Raw genomic sequence first — 7,465 nt, forward strand, 5'->3', positions numbered from 1 at the left:
AATTTCACAGACATTTTCCCCTTCTGTATTTCCACAGACTCTTTATTTTATTTTCTTCCCCTTTTCCTGACATCTTTGTGTTCTTTGGTTTCCACCTGAGGGAATGAGGTCTCCAAAGCCATTTGTTTCTGTCAGGCAACCCTGTAACTACATAGAGGTGAACAGTCCAGTCAGAAAACACAGCCCAATATATTTATTAAATATACTTGGATTTAAGAGTAACATTTAGCAAATAGAGGCACTTACTCCGTAAGTGTACTTTGGCAGGAGCATCACACACTTATTGGCTGTCAAAATCAGCTTTCTGAAAGGAAAATGTTTGAGAATTTTCAAGGAAGAAAAAAAAAAGTACAAAATTACTAAAGCACACACCGTCAAATCTATGCAGTAAGTAATGGCTAGTGTCACTATAAAGCTGTTAGTTTGTTTTTGGCATCTAATCAGGTGGAGGATTCTCTGGTTCTTACACAGTGAGAGGATAGAACAGGCAATTCAGAAGACTGAATTTAAATGCCTTATGTGGAAGGAAATACAGAAAATACTACAATCAAACTCCGAAACAGGTGCAAAATATATAATGCATCATACAATTAAACACACAGGGCCTCGCACAAGCGAACAATGAGCAACTGTACTTATAACACCATCTCTCACCAGACCTTGTTAACAACTACAGATCTGTCTCAGTGCAGAGGATTGAAAGAACTGTTAGCAGACACCTGGTTTAACAGCTGAGGCCAATTGAGCACTGACCTAAAAACAGCCGGTTAGCCATCTTACTCCCTCATAAACATTGAGAAGTCAAGCGCTCCTTGAGTTTTTCTGCATGTCAGTTGACTGTGTGATAGAATTGCTTTTTGAGCATGATGTCTCCTGAACTTATATCTGTGCAGAGTTTCCTTTGCACGATGTTGTGATGTGATGTTGTGATGCCTTGCTGAATATGATCCTCAGTAAGTGACTTAGTTTAAGCTTTGTTAGAGTTTTCTATTTCTATTATACCTTTTAGGTATAAACTGTTGACTAAGTCTGGGACTAAGAGTCGATCAGAACTAAGTAATACAGATGTTAGATCAAAGAAAAAAAACATAACTCTATTTTCATTTATTGATAATAAAAATAATTATGCATCAGCACTGGCTGCAAGAGTGATAAGTTCTGTATACCTGATTATAACAGAAGGTGCAACTTCTTGGTTTTGTTGCAGTCTTATGCAAAACAAGGCAATGTTTGACCTAATTGCAGCCTTTCAGTGCCTTAATGGAGCCTATAAACAGGAGAGGAGTTAACTGTTTGAAAGGGTAGATAACAGCAGGACAAGGGGACATGGTTTTAAGTTGAAGAAGGGAAGATTTTAGGTTGGATTTCAGGGGGAAGCTCCTTACAATGAGAGTGGTGAGGTGCTGGAACAGCTGCCCAGAGAGGTTGTGGGTGCCCCATTCCTGGAGGTGTTCAAGGCCAGGTTGGATGGGGCCCTGGGCAGCCTGGTCTGGTATTAAATGGGGAGGTTGGTAGCCCTGCATGTGGCAGAGGGGTTGGAGATTCATGATCCTTGAGGTCCCTTCCAACCTAAGCCATTCTGTGAAATTAGTCTTGGTCAGTTCTATAATCTGCAGGGATGGAGATTCCACAAAGGCTCCATTTGCAGTAATCTACTGTCCTCACAGAAAATATTTTTTGCTTAAATCCATCACAATTTTCCATATTGCATCTCAAGCATTATAGGCCTTGAACTTTACTGAAGCCACAGTTGCAAACCTCTCATAGCAGTATGTTGTGGTAACCTCAGTGCTGCTGTACTACAGCTACTTGGGGCTATGAGTCTTTGCTGAAGAAGAGTTATTGTTTGGAAACTTCTATTAGGAATTTATTATGTCATTCAAATGAAAACTGGTTTTGGCTGGTGATGAGTAGTGCTTTAAGAATATGCAGCCTTCTAATCACCAATAGGCATTGCTCCTGAGTAGTATTCTGGCCAGAAGGCTAATAAAGTAAATGCAGCTGCTATATGGAAGTAACTGTGCCTGATTGAGGGGGAAGAAAAAAAAAAAAAAAAAGTGTATTTGTATTTAGTATTCACATCTGCCTCTGTTGTGGATAGAGATTCTGTACTACATAGCAAAACCTTACACTAAGGAATAAATTCAGCATTAATAAGCACATAGGACAGAAGGCATCTGTCTGTCTCCGTATCTTTCCTAGGGTAGTGCTAAGGAAAGCTGATTCCTCAGTTTATAAGTTTTTGCTAAAGCTTCTCTTCTGCCAGTAGTAAAACAAGGTTATTTCAGAGGTGGCACAGAATTATTGTGTACTTCTCACACTGTGAATTTTTCTATTATCACTTTCTCCAAAGATTTTCCTTATCTAAGCCCACAGAAACGTTTCTGCTTTCACAGTGCCCATAGCAACAAGAGTTTTTCAGCAACCAAAATGATTCTTTCACTAAAGTAAGTAGTATGAAAAGTGAGCTACCTCAGTTTCCCTTCTCTTATACTAGGAAAGAAGAGAACAATCATGCATAGTTAGGTAACTTCACAACCTGTTTCAAATGGAAGCTCATCCATACATATGAAAGAAAAGGCCTCTAAATTAAGTTCTGCAATCCTGACTCCTTTCAACATAGAGAGCTGCCTGGAGACTAGAATGCTCTGAACATACCAGTTGTCTTTCATATCTGAAATCCATGATAATGTTCCTTCATTTGCTTTGCAAACTTCTTCACTGTTATATTCCAATTCTGACTCAAGGGCACACCAAAATCCATGAAATATGTCTTTGGCTACTGAAGAGAAGTTGAAATGGTGTAGAAAAGGGAGGGGGGGGAAAAAGAGAGTATTTCAAATGTGTGGTGATTTGGAGTTAATCTATGGGTTGGGAGTATTTTCTAGGGGGATTCTGAAGTATAAAAGGATTTAAGGGAAAGATTGTGAGGATAGGATTAGCGTAATGTTTGTGATTATTGTCTTATGAAGCCCTTTTGACCTAATGGAGCTTTATGTTGGGTGGTAGTGTTTATTTATCATACCTTTACTGCTTCCATAACTGAAATGTGAAGAAATAAATGTCTGTGGCAGCTTCCATTTTGGATAACTGCAAGAACTGAGTAGACTAAAACTAAAACTATGCATTTCTGTGGAAGATATTTTTTTTAAAGTGCATCCTACGTTGTAATTTGTAATGAAATCCTAAAGCTTTTCCTGAATGAGCATGACACTGAGAGCAGATATAATAATGATCTCTGCTGCAGCAGCGAAGTTCTTTGTGTTCTTCAGTCTCACCAAAGGATTCCAGCTTTTACTTCCCATAATTTCTTTTACACAATTTGTCATTTCATTTAAATGCTTACATTACCCTTCCTGATATTCTTTTATTTTTTTATTCATCATTTAGGACTTGGACTTGATGATCCTTTTGGGTCCCTTCCAATTCAGGATATTCTGTGACTCTATTTATTGCTCCTAGGATGTCTCAGTGGTCTTGCAGTTCGTGCTGGATCTAGAAACAGATCGACATATATACACTGATTCAGGGCATGAAGGAGCAACTACCTGTAAAGAGTCTCACTGCAAACGTAGTGTGCATATGGAGAACGAGACTGACAGTAAGCTGAGCTTCAGGCATAAATTGAATATCTTTACCATACACATTCAAAGTAGTATCTCATCTAACAATACTGCTTAATTAGAAGCTTACTGAAAGGCAAATGATTGAGCTGCTCTACGGTCAATCATAGTCCTCGTGTTCTTGCAAGTTCAACATTCTGTGAAGCAACTTTGCACAGCTATGAGAAATAGCCCACATCATATAGGATGTAGTATACAAAACTAAAGTTCTCCTGCTTTTTAAGCTGCCCACTGCTGTAGTTTAAATAATTACTTATTCACAAGCAAGTGAAAGGTCTAACCTCTTTCCAGTTGTTTCTGTACTTTTTTCATTTACAGAGGCATCCGTTTGCTGTGCAGAATGCAATTACAGTGACCACATTTCTGCAAAGAAATAACATTGGGGCTTTAAGGACAGTAAAAACTTCTCTAATGAGTGGGCAGGAGGGAAATAAGAGTTTGAAAATGGATCATGTCTAACTGAAAGAAGCCAGAGAAGTTGAGTTATCCTTATGTTCTCTAATTAAAGTTTTCCACTGCTTGTAAAAGTTTTCCTCGTGCATTTGCTTATGATCAGAGAGTGGCACAGCTGTGCAGAGAAATGAAAAACAGAAGTTTACTGCTTTCAGCTTTAGATTATGATCCTGATATTTGCTTATCCATTTTCTCTTTCTTAATGGACAGAAATGGGTGCTTCTAGGTTTCAGATGTCTGAAATGAGTCAGGTAAATGGCTACCAATTGCTTTCTGAACTTGCTTTCCAATCGGTGGGGAGAAAGGTTGGTTGTAAGACTGCTAGGTTAAGCAAGGAGAATCCCAAACTAAGTCACTGCTGTATTCCAACTGCTTGTCAGTGAAGTAAACGCTGCTTCCACAGAATTAAAGCTTCCCTTTGACATGTGAATAGGGAGAGGCTGGAGGGGTGCTGAGAAGTGTGTTGTCCCCAGACAGCTGTTTCTCGTGGCTGCATCAGCCCACAAGTCAAAGTGAAGTGAGTAAAACATTCTCTTGCATGCACATGCTTCTAGCTGCACTTGTAAGCTCTTGGGAAGATGCTTCAGAGTACTATCTTCAGGTCCAGCTTTTCTAGAATGGACTTAACCTCTTCCTGCTGTGCAGAAAAACAGTGTAAAAGCTGGGCAGTTCAAAAGGCATGACAGAACTCCAGCCTGGCTTGTAAGAACCAAAATCTCTTAAGAAAGAAAGCAATAAATGTTCCTTGAAAAAAGGAAGCAAATTATGAGGGTATTCCATTCTCTTATAGTTGTATCCTGGAACAGTTTAATTCAAATGCTTCCTGAGAGATGTATAACAAGCAGCTGGCACTTCTGACTTATTCTTAGTGCATTATAAAAAAAATAAATAATAATAACAAAGTATTCTGAGAACTCTACAACTCACAGTTTGTCACTTTAAAATACATCAGGCCTAGTTAGTCTTACATCACCTTTATATTGCTCCTGAAGTTGCTGTACTGCAGAGTAGGCTTGGAAAACTTTGGAAACGTGGCTGCTTCTGGCATAAAAACGTATTGTGCTTGTGCTCCAAATACCTTCCATTGGTATTTTATGAACTGAAAAAAAGTGAAAGACCAAATGGAAGAACTATAGAAGCTGTGGTAAATTTCAAACATGACTGCTCCACAAAAGGCTGCTCTCCCATCTGAAGTAATATAGCTGTAGAATATCCTCAGCTGGAAGGGACCTGTGAGGGTCATCAACTCCAACTCTTTGTTCTGTACAGGACGACCCAAAACCCAAGCCCTACATCTAAGACTGTTATCCAAATTCTTCTTGAGCTCTGGCAGCTTGGGGCTGTGCCCACTGCCCTTGGCAGCCTGTTCCATGCCCACCATCCTCTGCTCCAGGCCCTTTCCTTAACCCTCCCCTGACATAACTCCATGCTGTTCCCCTGGGCTGCCATGAGGTCTCCCCTCATTTGCTCTGGACTTACCAACCCCAGGGATGTCAGCTACTTCTGATATATATTCTCATCTACTATCTTCGCCATCTTTGTAGCTGTGCTCTTCGCAGGCAACTCAGAATGGCACCTGGAGGTGGTTGGGTGAGGCTCCCATCATCACACTGGGCTCTTCCAGTAGCTCTTGCCACTGGACACTGAAAAAGATTTGTGTTTTGGCCCTGCCTGTGGGTTCTGAACTGGCAGGTAAGTGGGATGTGAGGAGCTGATCTGGGGAGGATGAGGAGGCAATCTGTCCCAGCAAGCCTTGCCTCAAGCCCAAAGAATTATTGAGTGCTTAGAAAGAACATAGGAAGCCAAGTCTTCACTGGAGATCCCACTGTATGTTTCTAGTCTGCTGGCATGTGTGGTTCTGAATTTAGTGGGAGTTCACTGTGTGTATAAAGGCGTTTGATGGATGTTCGCTGCCTCACCCTGAATTTCTCACGTTACTGTCTGACCTGAAGTAGAGCGTAGCAGTAATAGTGGACTGTGGCAAGGGGTTTTACTGCTTAACTGTGAGCCATATGTTTAATTTTTGTTTTGACACCAGAAGCTTTCCTACTTGCACCTTCGGTATTTAATGTCATGTCCTCTGGAGCTTGACATACTTTGTTTTATAAAGCAGCACAGCTTTGTGTAGTGGAGGCACTCCATCTCTGCCCTCCAACTGATTAAAAGACATCTGCACCCCCTTCCCGTATTACAGACACAATAAATCAAGTAAAATACAGGAGCAGAAGGCTAGCAGTAAAATGGCATTGATCTCTGTGTGTTATGTGGTTGTCAGGAGGATAATGCTGAATGTTGTGAGCAATGGTGAAGAGCTCCATCCAGTAGCATAGCTGATCTGCAGCTGGTGCCAAGATGTCTGCTGCCAGCTGCATCCCTGGTACCTGGAGAGCTCACTCAATGCACCCCAGCCTGACTAGAAACACTCAAACGCAGCCTTGTCCTTATCAACCACAGAGCAGTAGCCATGCTAGAAGTACTTCTGACTGGGACTCTTTCCAGGCCCTGCAAACAAAATAAGAGGGAAACAAAATGAGTTGTCATCACTAGAATGCTAATTGAGCTAAACAGATGAATGCTGTTTTGGTGAATACATATATTTTTAATTTTTGCAATATAGAGACAGGTATGTGTGTGTGCATGTGTGTGTGTATATTTGGGTATATAAAGATGGGCATTAGCAGAACCTTGTCATGTTCATGGCAAATATGCTTTTATGTTTGGAGCGTAGGATCTGAAATTTATCTCTGTGAAGTCAGTCACTATTAAAACTTGGTATTTTTCATAAAAGCCTGATCAAAAACGTATGCAGTTATAATCAAAACCCCATAACTTTCTTTGAAATTTAGAAATGTCCTTCATCTCCTTTTCCTGGCAGAAAGCATTTAACGCAGTAAGGAAATTTAAGTGTTGGAAACTTCTCAAGTTAAATTAAAGATTAAAACATTTGGGGTGCCAGGGAATTGAAGGAGTAGAAATGGTTTGGAGCTGTTGATACATACTGATACTAACATGAAGGCAAAAAATCTCAAATGAGTGGAAGAAGCCAAGGTTGTATTTTATATTTTCAGCATTTATTTGTCTATCACATCTATTGTACATCTGTCTGTCCTAATATCATTATCTATTATTTTTAAAACATGAATCAGAATGTGCACGTTATGAAAACTAAGGCCTTTCCATCCGAGTTGGTTAACTGGACTAAGTAGAAGCATCAGAACTATTTGTTCCTTCCGTTGCTCTGTTCCCATTAACCTGTTCTCACCCTTACTATGGGAGAGTTCATATGACCACACAGAGAGTGAGACATCCCAGGTAAAGTAATGAGAAAGTTGTCCTAAAAACTGCCAAATTGCTGTGGCAGCTTCTGTGTTCTGAGAGTTGTCTAACCA

The sequence above is a fragment of the Meleagris gallopavo genome, chromosome 4 (assembly GCF_000146605.3).
Source record: "Meleagris gallopavo isolate NT-WF06-2002-E0010 breed Aviagen turkey brand Nicholas breeding stock chromosome 4, Turkey_5.1, whole genome shotgun sequence".
In the NCBI taxonomy this organism is placed as follows: domain Eukaryota; kingdom Metazoa; phylum Chordata; class Aves; order Galliformes; family Phasianidae; genus Meleagris; species Meleagris gallopavo.